General features: G+C 43.1%; 2 protein-coding genes across 3 annotated transcripts in view; one reads left to right on the forward strand and one right to left on the reverse strand.

Moving 5' to 3' along the window:
• The window catches only part of INSYN2A (inhibitory synaptic factor 2A), a 38,973-nt gene extending 23,615 nt beyond the window's left edge, over positions 1-15,358 (reverse strand). Inside the window, exon 1 of the mRNA XM_030453112.1 lies at positions 15,112-15,358. The gene's annotated coding sequence lies outside the window, so the exon portion shown is untranslated. The remainder of the gene's footprint in view (positions 1-15,111) is intronic.
• The window catches only part of DOCK1 (dedicator of cytokinesis 1), a 267,373-nt gene that overhangs the window by 113,365 nt on the left and 135,516 nt on the right, over positions 1-18,492 (forward strand). The gene's annotated exons all lie outside the window — the stretch shown is intronic.

Below are 18,492 nucleotides of genomic sequence, written 5' to 3' on the forward strand. Positions count from 1 at the left end.
TGAGGCCACAGCTTGAGTCCTGTGTCCAGTTCTGGGCCCCTCAGCTCAGGAAGGAGATTGAGGTGCTGGAGCAGGTCCAGAGAAGAGCAAGGAGGCTGTGAAGGGATCCAGCACAAGTCCTGTGAGGAAGGGCTGAGGGAGCTGGGGGTGTTGAGGCTGGAGAAGAGGAGGCTCAGGGGAGACCTCATCACTCTCTACAACTCCCTGAAAGGAGGTTGGAGCCAGGGGAGGGTCGGGCTCTGCTCCCAAGTAATACAAGCAAGGCATGGGCTTAAGCTCATTTAGGTTGGATATTAGGAAGAAATTCTATCCAGAGAAGGTGCTGAGGCATTGGAATGGGCTGCCCAGGGAAGTACTGGATTCTCCATCCCTGGAGATACTTAAAAAGAGCCTGGATGTGGCACTCAGTGCCATGGGCTGGGAACCACAGGGGGAGTGGATCAAGGGTTGGACTTGGTGATCCCAGAGGTCCTTTCCAACCCGGATGAATCTGGGAAAACTTTGAGGGTTTGGTAGGAGCCTTTTATCTGGACTTGCTACCAGCTGCTCCTCAGAGAGGAGCGAGGTTCCTCCTTGGGTTTGTGGAACCAGGAGTTTTTGGTTGGTTTTTTTTTGAGGACAGGGACTGTGACTGTCACATTGTCTCCACATCAGGCAGCATGGGCTCTCAGGAAGTGAATGGTCTGAATTAAGTTGGGAGTTAATAAAAAGTACAGGGAAAATTAAAACCCAGTGCCTTTGTGCAAATAAAGCCTGGTGCACTGATCACTCTTAAAGTTCCTTTACTGCAAATGTTTAGTAGCAAGAAGTGTCAAACTGGCATTATTCTGTGTCAAACATTTCTTTTTTGTAATGTACTCTATATGTTTGCAAGGAAGTTGGTCATTAGAGGTGTCATTCTTTTAATTTTTTTTTCATTTACCTCCATCTAAAACCTGATTTAGATTAATTATTTTTAGCAACTGGTTGGTACTCCTGTATGCATAAAATTCATGAACTATTGAAGTTTCTTGAAGAAGTCAGCAGTGCATCAATTAAGGTTTTGCTTCAGATACCTAAGAAGGCAGCCTTTACTGGAAGCAGTAATATGCCTTTATAATACAGCTTCTTATCCCAAAGGATCCTAAAGCACTAAGAAAATAAAAACCCTACCAAAAAACCTGTGATGATTCACTGAAACAACTTAATCTGCTGTTGAAATATAAGCACCTCCTCAAGGATGAAAAGATTCCAGCTGCCTCCCAAAGCATCCAGCTCCAAAACCTAACAGCTCTATTGCTGTACAGATCATATGGGGTCTGTAGTAACTGGAGAGTTAAGACCTCATTTTTACACCTCATCTGAAGTTCTCAGTTTTACTCTCCTATTGCATACATTTCCTCTTAATCCTAAGATTTGCCCAATTACCAAATTCCCACTTAATCCAACTGTTCTGCAACTATCTCCCATTTAAAGAGCTGTGTACCCTTACAGGGACTCAGAGTACAATCTGAAATGAGTAAAGGGACCTTGAAGTGTGGTATTTGAAATACACTTTAGATGAAATTTCTGTTGTCTAAACATGTGAAACTTTGGAAGAGTTTTGAACCTGGAACAACATGTTTTATAAAGTCTACCCAGTGGCATAAAGTGAGTGAATCCTTATGACAAGTCTATATTTAGTTTTAATTCAAGAAAGCATAATGGAGAAATTCTTTTCAGTGGAAAATTGAATGTTTATGGGTTTCTAAAAGTAACAGTAAAATTACCCAGAAGTTGAGATACAAGAACGTGCGTGGCAGACTATTTGTGCACTGCAGTGTTGGACTCTTGGGCCAGCAAATTGCTTTCAAAAAATCTCGTGTAAACGCATCATTACTGAAACTCTTTTCCATGTTTTACTTCCCTGTGTTTGTGAACAAGTAACTGAAAAAATCTAGAATCCATCTAGTTTGCCTTTTTCTATCCAACTCATCAGATTGAGGTTGCAGTGAGTGAGCAGCAGTCATTTTAGAAAGGGAAGTTTTTATATGAAGCTGTGTGATGCAGTAGAAAGTCTGTAAAGAAAGCACAGAGGCAAGATTTGGGACAAGAACCATTCAAATAATGAAGTCTGAGGATGGTAGAGACTTAAGTTTCCAAACTAGGTATGCATATAGAGGCCTGGTGTCTGACACCATGGTGACCAACCCTCTCTTTGTGGTGAGAAGTGATTATAAGTTGGAAATGCTAGAGAAAAGCCTGAAGAAAAAAATGGAGTAGGGTGGTAAAGGGATTTTTCTGTACTATGTGCCCTGCTAGGGGTGGGGGTAAGATCAGTTATCCCTGTGCCTTTAATACATGATGTGCAAACACAGACAAATGTTTGGGGGGGGGAGAGGCAAATAAATGAAGTATATTTTAAAGTCAGGAATTTTTTGTTCCAGTTGAAACCCTAATTAAGAAGTCAGTCTTGCTTTGTGAGGAGTATTAGTATCCTGTATTGGCTGTTTTTTTTATTATAGTAACATACTGAGTGAAATGAAGCCTTTATTTGAGAGACATTCTGCACACAGAGCCCCTTGGGTTCACAGCTTCCAGAGATGGTGATGGTAGGAACAGATCTACAACTGTTGCTGCTGTCCCTTTGTTTGCCTGTCTTTCTAGGGCTGGGATTTTGGAATACTTTAGTGAATAAATAAGTATTTTATGAGATCTGAACTTCATCCATTAGCCTGCAATTGGAGAGCCATTAGCTTTAGAGACAACTAAATTATGTTGTAAAAAACCACTGTCCAAACCAAACCCACTGCAGTTTCATTGATGCAAAACTACTGGAAGCAAATGTTCCATAATGGTCTGGTAAATTAATGAGTTTACCAAAATCCTCCATCCAGTAACACACCAGTCATTAAATCCATTAGTTTTCAGATCTGCTAATGTGAATTCAGGCACTGCTAAGAAACTGTAGCAAATAGGAAACGTTGCATTTACAAAGATGAGAAATATTCAGTAATTACATCTGAAAAGAGGGCACATGTTTTTACCCATAAAAAGAGGCTTACAGAAATGGGGTTTTAGATCTGAAAGACACTCATTTACAAACCTCTCTCAGGATACCTCAGAGCTGTCAAAGTCAGTTTTCTGGCACTTGACAGTGGGATCCCCTAGCACAAAATTTATCCTGAAGTATTGGCTTGGTGTTTTCTGAGGGTACCTCTGACATGTCTCAGCTTTCAGATCATTTCAGGTACCATTTTAACCCCATAACCTTTGGGCTGCTGGATCTCTGGGTCTGTTTGGAAGGACTTAAGAGATGGAATTAATGGAGTCCAATAACCCAAATCAAACCAGGAGCCCTGGTGATATTTTACAGAATAGGAAGAGATAAATGGGGTACTATATGCTCTGATGCAGTTAATTTAAAGTGTCTTTAATAGCCAATAAATTGATTCTTCAAAAATTGCTTGGCTCCCTTTCCCAATTGCACAGGCCTGATTAATTAATCTGATCTAGAGTTTTCTATTCCCACTAGTAAGTAGCTTGTGCTAATAATTTTATAGATATCTGTGATTAAGAACGACAACAACCAAAAGACCCCAATTTTTATTTTTTTTTAAGCCTTGCTCAGATCTTGGTGTCTCCAGGGAGAGCTGTACATGCACTTTGATAAGAGAATGGTGGAGCTAACAGCTGATTGCCAGTTAAATAATGAACATGGAGGAGTTTATGTAAGACTTTTTTTTTGTTGGTTTGTTGCCTTTTTGTCTGGGGCAAGGTTTGGACTCCAGTTTTGCCTTCCTTAAGCACTGGCATTTACAACCCTGTCTCCTGGGAGGCTTTGCTTAATCATCCAACCTGTACTTGAGATCAGACTGTGCTTCAGTTCTATCCTTTTTTATTCCACTGAAGTTGGTGCCAACATTCCCACTGCTTTCCTGGGGAATGGGAGTTTGCCACGGGCAAAGCCTGGACCTAGACTGGGAGACTGGAAAAGGGAATTTAATGCCTTTCCTTTGCCCACACCACTTCTCTGCAGTTCTGCTGCCCCTTCCTCAGCTCACTGGTGTTTTCTGGAACACAAAGCAAGGCTGAGATGTGGCTGGGAAATAGGGTAGAAGCTGCAGGATTTTTGGATGCTGCTGAGATGGAGCTGCTTGGTTTACATGAGTTCCCCAGAGTTCACGGTTCCCTCTGTCAGGAGGCTAATAAGGGCTTGGAATTTGAATTATTAAATACAGCTAATAGATTTCAACTTTTCCAATGGAATCTCTTTGAACAAACTCTGATCCGATGAGAAGACTTGGATAACCTAAATGCTTAAGTAATCAGAAAGCTTATTTTTCAGGTTTTAGCCTTCCTTTGTTTATATAAATTTCTGGCTGATCACCCTTAAGCAGTGTTCCCCTTATTTTTGAGTATGGAAATAAACTATTAAATAATATAATATAGTAATAATATGATCTAATTTAATATAATAATAATAATGTTGATGCATAGAGAAGCCTTAAGTTAGTACAGAAAACTTCAGGGTATGTATGGAAATCCACCAGGTTCTCCTGAGCATTAAATAAATCCCTTCCTTTTCAGTTCCCCATTCACTGATGCTCTCCAGATTTCCCCTCCTCAGCTCAGCAATGCCATGGGCATTTCTAGGAAGAAAGTCTATTTTATGTGCTTCTCACCTCAATTCTGAGGACCCCACAGTCCTGTTCATATTGGCATCAGCAGGGCAAGCTTAGGGGCATAAAGAAATCTTTGCAAAACCTTAACCCCAAACTCTGCAAAGTCACTGCCCTGGCAGGTGAATTACAGGGCTGAATTTCCAGCCTGATTTGTTAATGAAGGAGAAGGAGATTGGTGGCTTGCCTTCCAGTTTATTTCTGCCAGTATTATGATATTATTCTCAAGGACTAAATGTGTTAATAAGCTGAGTGGAGCTCAGCTTTCCAAGTTTCAAGGTGCAGGTTTCAACCTCTGTGTTTTCAGACCACAAGAAGGCTGCAGAGCTGCAGCTGTAAAGTTCTGTGCACCTCTCTGCTCCTGCATGCAGGGGTTTTGGCCACCTGTGTAATGGCTTGAAGGAAAAATAATGCAAGGGATTGCAAGCAATTGAGCTTTAACGTGTAAAGGAAGGCTCTGGAGTGATCTGCAGCATCTTTAAGCTTCTGAATGTATCAAGGCTATACCTTCTCAGGAGAAATCTCTGCCTCATGGGCCATTTTTAGTTGTCTAAATGTTATAATAAAATTTAATGTGTATGTATATTTAAATAAAACAATTAAAAATTTTCTATAAGTAGTTCTGGAAGTATGGGGTAGGGTAGTATAGGGTAGGATATAACATACTTCTACCCCAAAAGAATAGAAACTTGAAAGAAATTGGGTGTACTTCATTTGAACAAACACAGTATAGTAGCCTAATGTAGAAACATTAATGCTAAATATACCACTGATATATATACATATATATATTTATATATATATATATATAACCAGTGATAACAACCCAAGGATATTTTACACGAAATCTAAATGGTTTTCTTAATTTTAGAGTTAAGCAGACTGCTTCCAATGTCATGTTATTTCTTTGACTTTGAGATATTTCCACTTCATTAATTTCACTTTGAGTTTTTTAAAAGGAATCCAGTTGCTACAATAGCTGACCAAACTTAAAAAACATATAGTAGTATCCTTAGTAAGCAGTGAACCAAATGTATTGGGTAAAAATAGGGGAAAACATGAGTAATCTTAGCCAGTTACTAATTATTATTTATACTCTCCTGTATGCTGCAAATTTATTATTGAGTTTTAACACACAAGTATGAGGATAAAATACGAGTGCTGGGTAAATTCAAGGGTTCAGGATATGCCCAGTTATTGTGGTGTAAAAAGCAGTGCTGCAGGCAGCTCTTAGGAAGCCTTGCCAATGTATCTATTGAGATATAAAACTGATGTGATATCTTTATGCTATTTATAAAAAGTGTTCACATAGAATAATAGAGAATAGGCAGGGCAGTGCTGGTAAATGTCTAAACTAGTAGTGTGGGGGGTTTTATTATTAAAAAAGCAACAAACCAACAAAACACCAAACAAAAAAATAAACCAAACTGTTTTTGAAACCCTTAGGCAATGAACTTGAATTTTCTCCCTCTTGAACTTCCTTCTTTATTGCTCAAGGCTGAATTCGTTCTTCCTGCAGCATTTATGTATTCTGTGTTTTATCAAGCAAAGGGTGAACTCCCCTGACCTTGTAATCTTCCTGGTTTGAAAAGTTTGCACCTCTTTGAGGGATTACAGAGCATTATTACCTATTTGCCTAAATTGGAGCTTTTCAGACTGTGGTCTGGAGACTTTTGAAGCTCTGTCCCCTACGTTACTGCTGTGAGTGCCAAAAAAAAGAAAGTTCCTCTTTCTCCCTAGCAAAATTACAGTTTGTGAAGGGGTCTGTGTTGTCACTGGCAAAAAAAAAAAAACCCAAAAAATGAAGAGATACCACAACTGAAGCAGCTACTAACTTAGCTGATTCTTTGGGTTACATTATTCTGTAAAAACCAGCTTTGGGATGCATTATTTAGAGATAATGCACTGTAAACTGCAAACATCTGGTAGAGTTGTGATGGTTCTCAGGACCATTTCAAAAAATGGCTCTATCCATCAGCTAGTTTCAGTGATGACATAATTGCCTTGAAAGGCTTCCTTTGGAATAAACATCATCATATGGCATTTAATTTGTCTCTTTTTTTCCTCCCCTCCATTGGCAGGCTCTGGGAGAATGCTGGATAAAAATCCCATCCTAGCTAATGGCTGAGATAGACAACAAATGCCTTTGAATGCTCTTGTGAGCTTTAGCTTTAGAACTAAGTGGTAACAAATAAAATGTGATTTAATAAGTCTGTGGAGTTTTAGATGAAACAGGAATCTATTGTAGAATAAACTATTTACATTTTTCCTTACAAAGCAAAACAATTTCCCTGACTGCCCGAGCTGCTAGATGCTATTTTCTATAATTTTGGTCTCTGCTACGCATCCTAAACACAAATTTTAATAATACTTAGGGTTTGTTGTTTACTGGATTGTTCCATGCATAAAATTAAAAGGAATCAATTCAACATGATAAAATCCTGTATAATAAGGGTTACTTCTCCCATAATATTTGTGCAACTAATAAACACCAACAGGAGTGCTGCACTTGCATTGAAAATGACATAGACCCTGGAATTAATGACTGTTGACTTCATATTGGAACAAATGCAATGTCAAAAGAATACTCCCTGTCAATTCTTAGTGCTGTTGCAATGTCAAACGTTTGCTAGGATTTAGTGTACTGGAAAAAATAACATTACTATTGAAAGAATTACACTTATTTTTCTTACTGTACTCTGCAGCTTCTGCTAGGTTGAAAATCTGAGAAAAGGTTTATTAGCATTATTTTTCCATGTAAATCTTGTCAGTGTTACAGCTGGTACTGGCAGAATAAGGATGCTGCTGAGGATGTGTTGCTAGGAGAATCACAAATAGTTCTGTTTATACTCTGCTGTCTTCCAGGACTCCCAAAGCCAGCGTACTTTCACTGGAAGGCTTTTTCATTTTTATGGGACTTTCTGTTAAATAATTTAAATAGCAAGCTGTTAAAAACAAGAGCTTAAAGACAGGTCCTTATCCTGCCTTATTGGGGAATGCTGACTTCTAATTGCTTCTAGTAACCATCAGTAGCTTTTGTGGGTGCTCAAGAAAAAAGAAAACAACAAAGAACAGGCACCAAATAACGGGGGGAAAAAAAAGGGAGTTCTGTTCTTCAGCTTCATCCAACAGGTTTGCAAAGCTTGCAGACCTCCAGAGAGGGTGATCTGGGTGCTGGGGACTGAGAACATGTCCAGACTGCAAGCATCTCCATCAGCTGCAGCTTCTTTTCCTTTTCATTGGAATTTTTTCCAACGTTGGGTTGAGGTGCAGAGTTCAAATGAGCTCGGCAGGATCCAGCTCCGTGCTTGGGTCTCACATCTCCAGTTTTCCTGGGAAAGCCCCGCAGGGTGCTTGGGTGCAAAGGAGGGTGTGCAGGTCAGCCCCTTCCCCTGGGAGTGCAGATCATCTCCTGGCATGGAAAATGGGGTTTGGAAGCTGTGCTGTGCTGCAAATGGGAGATGACAGCTGAGTGACTTCCCCGAGGTCTGTGGTTGTAAGGCAGCAGGACGTTGTCAGCTCTTTCCACTTGGATTAGGGTTTTGTGCAAACGAGCCTTGGGAAGGTGGGAAGTGGCACTAAACAATGCCTCTGGGTAATTTAGGTCCAAAACCTGGCATCATTAGCAGGATGTTAATTGGGGAATAGCATCAGTGAAGGAGATTTGTACTTGCGCTCCAGTGCTGTCAGCGGGCGCCAGGAAATCCAGGCTGGGTAATTTTCACCTTCTGGAGGAGCACGTTTGTGAACAGTTCCTGGCTTCCAGCAGGTTCTGGCTCTGCTGTAATTGTAAATTATCAATGTAGAGTTAGACCTGAGCATGCTGATGCCGGTGAAAGAGGAGAGGAGTGCAGAAAGCAGTTTGATTTCTGCTATACCAAAGGCTCCTGCAAAAACGAGCTGATTATTAGGCAAGAAGAGCGTTACTAGTAGAGCAAAAAGCTGGGCTTTAAACCACTAAACTGCAAGTCCCTAATGTTGCAAAACTTCTTTTGTAAAAGCTGTTTCTGAGATGCTCTGAAATAGATACTGTGAGGGAAGATCCAAACTCTGATGGGTGGGCAAATTGTCTTCAGTTTGGATGCCAGTGCTCCAAACCTGTCTCAGGTTCTTAGCTGGGAGAAGGGCTGGAGCTGAGGGGCTGCACTGGTGCAACTGGCTCATTCCAGGTCCCAGGGAAAAGGCTTTTGGTTCAATGTGGGCAGAACTGTGTGGAGAATGAAGAGGGAAGCAGTGAGGGTGTGGAGATGTTGAATAAGTGGCCTCCAGGTTTTGTGGATCTGGGGCATTCCGGTGATGGCGTTTTAGGATGGGTCATTTGTGATACGAAGTGTATCTAAGTAATGATCAGTAATCCTTTTAAGAATATTTGTATGTCCCTTTTGTCTCTTGGAGTTCCACACTCTGCTGTCTGAAGCTGCAGGATGGGGGCTGAGAACTCCCCTGTTATTGCTCAGAACTGGCTGCTAACACTCCTGCCATCAGAGCTCAGGACCAGACAGATAATTTGCACCACGCTTATTGCGGGCGCTCTGTGTTTTTATCCCATCACAAAGTGTGAATGCAAGAACAGAACACATTATTCTCACCAACGTGCTCAGCTTAGACTACCTAAAATCATCACATTCATCTTGAATTCAGCAACTGAGGCTCAGTCTACAGGGTGGATCAGTGTTATCTGTGTGACCAGGCAGTTCAAGGATAATTTCTGCCGAATTACTGTCTTCGGCACTGGGATGTTTTATCTGTCTTTTTGTCAGCTCCTTAGAGAGATTGCTGTGGTTTTTATTTGCCAATGGCCTTGACGCACAAAAATGCATTAAGCTGATCCACAAGGTGAATGTCTTTACTTGGGGATATCTCCTCAACTGATTGTATTTGCAGAAAAGAGTAATGAATATAATAACAAAATGTGCATGAACAACCAGTTACTAATAATTTGAAGGAGAGACTGAGCTTGCTCTAGGTTTTTTCCCTCCTCATATAGAAATACACAAACATGAGTTATTTCACTTAACTGCCTCTTCTTCCTTCTCCCAAGGAGAGCAAGAAATAACTCACCAGACCAAACCTACTTTTCATATTACTGATTTTACCATACAGTCCTGAATTTACACCCCTGCCTAAGTGGTTCTGTGTTGAGCATCATAGAGCCTCTGGTTCAGTTTTTAGAAGTCATTTACACCACGGTTAGGCTGTGTAACTTGCATCAGCTTTGACCTCACTGCCTTGTTCCAAGCAACACATCACGACTCTGGCAGGAGCATTGGCAGCTGGAATTTTCCAGGTTATGCTGGAGGATTACTAACACTCAAACTATAGCATTTAAAGCTAGTTTTAGGCACCCAGCCTGTGGTCACAGTGCTGAGCTGTCATACCTGTGTTTTGCTTTGTGTGTCTCTAGTGAAATTTAACAAGACCTGTGGCTTAGGTCTTGTGGGATGGAAGTGTTAAGGTTGTATAAAGGTCTTGTAATTCTGGTCAAAGTGGGGCTTAAATACAAAGTGACAGGTTTTAATTAATTGGAAATCGTGCTGGACATTTTTAGTGGTATAGCAAAGGTTTTAGAGCTTTAAGTGCTGTGGTCATGACTTGTTTTATAGGGCTGTATTCCTCTCTAGGTGTCTGCCTTTTTCCTGGAGGTTAAAAGAAAATGAAGAGGTGAGCAAGGGTGAATATAAAACAACCAGGGGGGCTCAAATGAAGTAAATCCTTCTTCGTAAGCTTTTGATACTTCCTCTTTATGCAGAACATAGGGAATGATCTGCCTTTGCTTTTGTTTTTCAAATGGTTTAATTTTGTACCTATGTGGGCTTTATTCACAAGTGTGCTATAGCAATCATGGACAGGCAAAAATAACACAAACCTACTTGCTTCTCTTCCCCGTGGATGTCGTCATAGGCAGGAGTTAAGGTTGGGGTTTTGCCAGTATAATTTCAGTCCAAATGATAAGGAATTCTTGTACCAGGTAAAATGGAAGTAAAAGTAAATACAGCTAGAGGAAAAATGGTGTAGTCTGCTAAAACTAAAGAAGTTAATAGTCTATCTGTAGACGGGCAGAAGGCTTCAGCTTTGTATCCGAAGGAGCAGGAGGGCCAAGTAGAAATCCATACAGGAGAAAGTATTCTCCAGCACACATCCTGATGCTGGAAAAGGAGCAGACAGCACCTACAGAGGAAAAGTTTGCAGAGGGTTTCCAGAGTGCTCCTTTCTGGTCAGTGTGCCAGGCTGTGTGCTCTTTGTGCAGATCTTGTTCAGTCAGATGCAAAAGCCTCGTGCACAGGTGTTCTTTGGTCCACTGTATAACTGCATTTTTTGCCTGTTTAATGAAACTCTGGTGTTAGAGGAGGATTTCAGAAGACAAGGTGGTGGTGTGCTCTTGCAGCAGAAGCCAGCGCTGATGGAACTAAAACTCTTCTAGTCCAGCAGTGCAATGTTCTGCCTGTGTGTTAACCCTCTGCTGCTGTTCTGAACATGAGTGGGTGAATACTTTGGTTTGTTTTGCTTCTTAGTGTCCAAATATTATTCTTTTACTAGTTGCAGTCTCTTGCATTGAAATCAACACTAAGGTCTCATTTCAAGTACTAGAAATTCCAACGTAGGCATTCTTAGCCATGCATCTGAATTTGTATGTGGACGTGAGCACGTTGTGGGCAAGGAAATGACCACTCCAGGCTGCCTTTTTCAGTTGCTGCAGCCTCAGATTTGTTTGGCCATAACTACAGAGCTTCTGGGAGAGGTTTAGCATTGACTTTTTTGATACGGTCTGAGCTGAGGCCAAATGATCAGTGATGCGCAGGGACTGGGCAGTCTGATGTGTTGCAGGGGAGAGCTCCAGCAGTTCCCAGCAAATGCAAAAATCTCCTCTTGGAATGAATAAAGATCAGATCTGCACCCAAAAATCATGGGACTCCAAGGCTTTCAGTCCCAGGGCTTTTAAATCCCTTTCTGTTTAATTCAGACAGGGAAAAGAGCTCTTACTCTTCTACGCTCCTCTGCATTGAAATCAGGGGGATCTGGCTGGTAAAAGTATTGCTGGGGTAAAATCAGGCCTAGTGTCTTTATATTAGTGAAAAGGAGAAAGAATAAAGCAAAGAGGAGGACACTAAGAGTTGCTCTTTGTCACTGACCTGCTAGTTTTGCAAGTGATTATCTTTGCTTTGGGACATGTGCTCACCCATCTGACTGAAGGCACTGGTCACCCTGACACTGCTGTGCCACTGGACAAACAAGCTGAACTATTTTTGAGGGTATTAAGGGACCAGCAGAGAGGCTTTTTTTCTGCCTGAACCTAGAAAATAGACTTCGGGGTGGGGATGTGGCACTGAAGTAAGAGAATGCTCTGATCACATTCACTGGGGTCAATAATAATTTAAAATTGAATGGCAGCACGTAGTGAGTCACACCTGGCTGTTCATAGCCAAGCACTGATTTTCAGGAGGGTAACTATGGAACTCCCACTGAATTTACAGCTGAAAAGACACTGATTTTTTTTTACAACATGCTGGTGGTCTTGTTTCCTTAAAGCCTATTTAATTTTCAAATTAATAAAAAATATAAGGGAATACTGTGGCATAACATTGATTTGTTGCTTACATGTTTTCTACTCTCTTGTACAGTTTTTCAGCAGCTCTTTAACTAATGGCTGTCGTGAAGCAGAATATAAGACCTTTTTAATAACTAGTTTAGACAAGCATGTGAATTTTTAATGCTCCCAAATATTCTAGATTTACTGTAATTTCCTTAAGGATGAATTATGTGACTGTACATCCTCAGTTCTCCCTGCCCAAGATGCTCTGGTTGGATAAGGAGCTGCCTTGGAGATATTTGGCTTTCACTCCCACATCGGTCACTGCAAAGGACTGGTGTGGTTAGCTTTGCTTTGAAATTGTCTGGAAGAGGCTAAATTACACAGGAGTGTAAATGCCTTGCTGTCAGTTGTGCAATCTGTTGTGGAGTTTGGATTCCCAAGGAACCTACCAGAGAGCTGTGGTGACCAACAGTGTTCAGCCCCTGGTAGTGCACGGCAGGAGGACGATGCTTGCGCTGGGGTTCTGCCCTTGTGCAGCCTCCTGGGCTCCTTGAGCCAGATTTTCCTTCTTCATCTTGTATCTCCATTAAACTTAGCTACTGGGGGGTTTGGTTTGGGTTTTTTTTTTTTTTTTCCCCTTCAGAATAATTCTGTATGCTCTGCATCCCTCTTGCAAAAAGGCTTCTCTCAGTGAAATAGTTAATGGGGAGGAAAAAAAATGCAGCGGTGAGCTTATGAGCTCCTTGTTTGTGAGCTTTATTAGTAAGGAGGGTGCACTGAATGTTAAGTGCTGAGTATCCCTCTTGATAAGTAACTAATACTTTCCTTTTGTGAGGCTCTTGCCCAGCTGTTTTTTTTTTTGTGTGTGTCAGTTCAGGAGAAAGGCACTGATTCTACTCAAGATTAGATTAGAGTTAAAAATATACATTGTTAATAATGATGGAGTCCTAAAGAACACAGTTTGCATCAAGGGCATCATGACGTCCTTACAAAAAAAAAAAAAAAAAAAAAAAGCTTATTTAGTACCAGCCTTCTCTGGTGAGCTCATTCTGTGTGCTTTAACTGCAACAGCACCTTAAACTCTGGGGCAGTAATTTTATTTTACAACTGTTCAGTATGAGTATTTGGATTGGTAATATACATTATGGATTTCTATTGAAACCAGTGACTGGATGCCATCACTCTATAGAATATAAACCTCCAGATGATAAATTAGTAATATCTGAGCACTGAGAGATTTCTCCTCTGAGCTGCTCGTATGGCATTTATTATGCCAGGAAAAAAAAAATAAAAATCCAGCTTCCAACTTGGAACTGTTCTTTGCACTTGAAGAGAACTGTATTATGGTAGTAGGGAAAGGCAGGCATGAGCAGAGTGGTGGAACACCAGTAGGCTTCACACCAGAATTAAGGGAATATGTTACTTGTCATATTTTTACTATGGATAGCTTTGCTTGTAATTTTACATTAAATTACTCTGAGTATATGGCTAGGACATGTCATGTGATATTAATCTATTTATTAACCAGTAGTTTTTCATCTAGCAGCTAGATTTTAACCTTGATACATGCAGCACTCCTGACAGCTCTGTAAATATGAAGGGTAATCACAATGAAACACTTGAGCAGAGGGAATAAATTCCCAGTTTATCTCAGACGTGACCTGTTACTGGTTTGGCTTTTGTTAGCGCCTTCTTCCAGCATTCAGCAGGAAAATGATGATTCCCTGGCAAAACAGGTCTTCCCAAACTTCCTGATTATAGAGCCTAATGAGTTAAATTCTCCTCCCTTATGTTTGTGAGGGATTTTAGCTGCTGAGACAGACAAGGTCAAATGAAAACTGCTCCATTACCTATTCTGACTCGTGGCAGAGAGGGGGGCTCAGCTCCCTTGGGACAGAGCCCAGGGGAGATGGTGACATAAGCAGGGAACATATTCTCTGCTTTCACCATTGCAAGATGTCCCTATTTTGCTAGAGCAGGCTGCTCCCCCACCTCCCCCAACAGATCTGAGCCAGCTGCAGTCCTGCATCCCCCTCACTGCTGTAACTCTGTAAATATGGCATTAAGTAGAGACGTGGAGGTCACAGGAGAGGATTTGGAGAGGATTTTTTTTTTTTTCCTTTCCTAGCAGTAGGAAGGCCAGATGGAAATGCCAAGTGGGAAGCTTTGGATGCCTCCCCAGATGCAAGGTGCAGGACTGTGACTTTGGTGCTGGATCCGTGCTGCCTTTTGTCCCATTTGCGTTTTGAAGGCATCTCCCATTTTAAATGTTTGATGATGGTGATGGAGGGGGGGACACTCGGGGTGTTGGGGGGGTGCAGTGGTGTATTATATCGGGAGAACCACTGGTTCTCTATCATCACAGTGGACAGAATAGCAGCAGCTTCAGCCCCTGATGAGGATTTTGGGGTTGGTTTTTAATGACGGGTGCTATACTGCGAGTTACCAGCTGAACACGTCCAATGCCCTCCCATGGCCACTTCATCAGGGCTGCCCGAGGACTTCCCAAGCGCTTCCCAAGTTAATAATGAGCAGCCCGTAGGTTCCTCGCTATCAATCGGGTGAAAACAAAAACTAAAAGCACTTCGTGCAGCTTCCCAAATACATCCTCCAGCTACACCTCTCCCCAGCCCTAGAGGGAACGCCGGTTGTTTTTCGAGGGGGAAGTATAGTAAGGCTTTGGGTGTGATAGTGTGGAATAATCTCTCCTGATCTGTCATGAAAGTTACTGTGGCCGCAATCGCCGTTCCCAGGCTGGCAGATCCACTATTGCATAACGCTTCGGCTGGCGCGATGCTTTATGCCCATCCCTAGGAAGTTTTCCTCGGGAAAACCCAAGGAACTGGGTATTTTTAGGACTCCTCGCCCAAGGAGGGATGGAGGGGGGGGGGAAAGCCGAGGGCAGCGTTCCGCCTGGCTGTGGCAGCGCCGGGAGCTTACCTTAATGCTTCCCTTAGACAGAAGTGGCGGTCTGGGCGCTCCCTGTGCGCTGCATCTCCCTCCCTCCCTCCAACGGGGCGAGATGGCGAGAAGCTCCGCGGTGGTCGCTCATCTGCTGCGAGCAGAAGCCGAGGCGTCGAAACAACAACAGCAACAGCAAGAACCGGAGCCCGGAGCCTCGCTGCCCGGCGGAGCAGCAGGGGCCGGGGCCGGTACCGTTCAGCCCCGCCACGCCGCCGGTTCTCCCGGGGCCGGGCGCTCAGCTGCGGCCGCCCGAGCGCTCGCTAGAGGCAGCCGCCAGCCCTGGCTCCCCCGCTGCCCTCATCGGCTGCGGCGCCGGGCTCGGGGGGCGGGGGCTGGAAGTGGTTGGTGGTGGGAAGGAGGAGGAGGAGGAGGGAATTCTCTGGGCAGCCGGGTCGGGAAAAAAGCAAGAACGGGGGGAACTTGTTGAGCGGGACCGGCGGGTTTCCCCCCGGCCGGGCTGGGGCGGCGGGGAGGAGCCGGGGGCCGGGCTGGAGGAGGGAGGAGGGACGGGAGGGGAACGGGCTGGGGATGGAGGGGGGGAGTGGGATGGAGGCGTGAAAAAAAGGGGGGGGGAATGGGGGACTGGCGATGCTACCAAAAATCTGCGGTTATTCCGATTTTTTCCTCTCCCCGTGAATAATAGATGGGTCTGAAAGCAATCTCTGCGTTGCACCCTGGTTTTCTCCTCTTGCGCTCCTTGAACGCCGGAGCAGATGCGGAGTGGGTGATGCTGATCCGTTTGGGATTTCACGGAGGGGTTGTTTAAAGCTACACGGCTGCGTTTTATGCGAGGGAAAATATTTAAGCAACCGAATTAATAGATGCTCGCGTTTGCTTTTAAACCCCGAATAAAATGGGGGGAATTTAAAAGTGAAGCGGGTTGGCAAAGCAGCAAGAATTGAGCAGCACAATGGTTGTTCTTAAAACTTAAAACCTGGCTTTTCACCTTCTCTCTCAAACCGCTTTACCGTCTTTAAGAAAAAAAAAAAAAAAAAAAAAGGGTTTTCAGAGCCGTTTTTTCATTAAAAAAGAAAAGTTCAACATTAAATAGGTCATGTGTATTTAATCAGCCCAGGCTGGCAGAAGTTGGGAGGCACGAGAATCCATCTGAGTTGAGAAGCAGTGGGTCAGTCCCCTTTGGAGGCTTTCAGTAATATGGTTTTTTCATAGGTCTTTTGTCACCAGGTGCTGGCACGTAGTTTGCCTGTAGTGTCACCCTCTTTGCTGTCAGGAGTGTTGATGAGCATTATCCATCTTTGGCTTTACTGCAGGGCCCCCTGGTTTCCAGTGGCAGATCCCTGGATCAGCCCAACCACAAAAGGTGTGCCCCAGGCCACCCCACAGCAGGGAGAGCCACCCACAAGTGAGGACATCTCCGTAGCAGGATGCAGCAGAAATACTGGCTCAAGTCCTGGACATCTTTTTAGAGTTAATTAACTGGAGCAGCCCATTGCACCAATGAATGCTGCTGCTGCTGCGGTGGCTGGGGCACCTTGCTGGTGCCAGCTTCACTCTCTTTGCACCAGGCTCTGCTGATAGAGCCCAAGAGGGGGTAAAGAAACCCTTATGGACCTGACTGTCACCTAAGCATCAGTGTGGAAGTGTGGAGATGCTTTCACAGAAATCCTCCCCTGCTTTCAATTCCAGTTGAGCTGTACAGGAGGGGATCAGAGGAGTGAGTGTTCAGCAAGCAGACAGTCAGCAGAGGGCAGCTGAGTTGCTCTCCCTGTCTCCTACCTGTCCAGGTACTCTGCTTGCTCTCTTCTCTTCCCTTCTTTGCAAATTTACTGCTGATCCCTGAAAAAAAGGTGTCCAGGGGCATCACTTTTGGCCATCTGGGCGTGTGCTGTGCTTGGGGATGGGAGCTGTGCACTCCCTGCAGCCAGACTGCAAGGAGCTTCCATTGCAGGTTAGGATCTCTCTGGGTTTCTTACTTAACAATTTATTGTACAGAAACAGGTGGGAAGAACTTCACTAGGAACTTTTTCATGCAACAACGAGCACCACACTTTTTTTTCTTTCCCATGCTTTCCAGCTGCACTGACTTGCTGGGTTCCAGGGCCTCTGTGGTTTTCCCTATAGCAGAATAAATCTGTCCTTGGCTGCAGCCTGTGTGCAGACATGGGTAAATGACATGATATGGTGACTAAGTTTTAAATACGGTTGTTTCTGCAACAGAAGCAAATACATCTGTGATAGTAGATGCTGTTGTTTGTCACAAGCTGTGAGCTGCACATCCCAGGACTTGCAGAACATGATTGCTAGAAGCAAATACAGCTGCTCAGTAACCTCAGTGACTTGAAAGGAAAAGCCCTTTGATGGAAGAAGTAGTTAAACAATATTCTTCCCTTCTCTATAATTATATTTAAGGTCTGTTGTCTCAGGACTGAGTATTCCTGCATGGTGTTAGGCATATGCCTCCGTTATAAAGCTAGGAAACTTTTTCTGTGGATTTTTAGAGAATTAGAAACGACTTTTCAGTTGTGGATCAGATCCTTGCTAGTCCTGCACAGGTGTAACTGCTGATGCTATGAGGGTATGTAAGGATATTTAAATCAGGTTTTGTGAAAAATAACACATTTTCTGATGATCATGCTTCATGGTACTGTAAAAGCATAGAGAAGTAAATAAACTAGGAAAATGGAAATGCTTTGTGGTTCCATTTGCCCCTTCTTCAGCCTTTAAAAAAAAAACAAAACACAACAACATTGAGTGCAACTGGTCCGTAATGAAACACAGTGCCAAAATGTGGTTTGTGGTCTGACATCAATCTGGAAAAATGTAAAGAGAAATGAGACAATTTACTAAATTTTTTTTTTTTAGACTGCAAATGCATTTCTCTCTAATGGAGTGTCCTACCTTCCCCAGCTGCCTTTTTCTTCAGGTGTGAGGAATGAGCCTTTCTCAGGGCTGTGGGCTTTGTTCCCAGAAGATGTGCAGGTGTGTGGATGGAAATCCTGCCTGGGATTTATGAAAAAATCATCAGATTGGATTTGAGAGCAGGGAGACTTTTTTAGTGACACTAAACTTCCAGTTTGAGATAAGAGAACTGGTCCAGTATGGAATCCTTCTTCCACATAGCTAATTCCACTCTAAATTTGTGTATAATTTGTATAATGTGTGTATAAATGTTCATCTTCTTGCACAGCCTGGCTTGCAGACTTCAGGTCTTGCTTTATTTTATTTTTTTTTCCTTATATTCAGCATCTTGGAGAGCACTGGGAGACCAGGCACATCTGGAATGCTCCTTCTGTGCTGGTGTGGGGATGTCAGGTCCTGCCCTCCTGGCTGGCAGTGTTGGGACATGTCCTCTTCATGCTGCCAGGGCTTTGGGCAGAGGACTGATGGTTCCTGGGG

This window comes from Calypte anna, chromosome 6 (assembly GCF_003957555.1).
Source record: "Calypte anna isolate BGI_N300 chromosome 6, bCalAnn1_v1.p, whole genome shotgun sequence".
In the NCBI taxonomy this organism is placed as follows: Eukaryota; Metazoa; Chordata; class Aves; order Apodiformes; family Trochilidae; genus Calypte; species Calypte anna.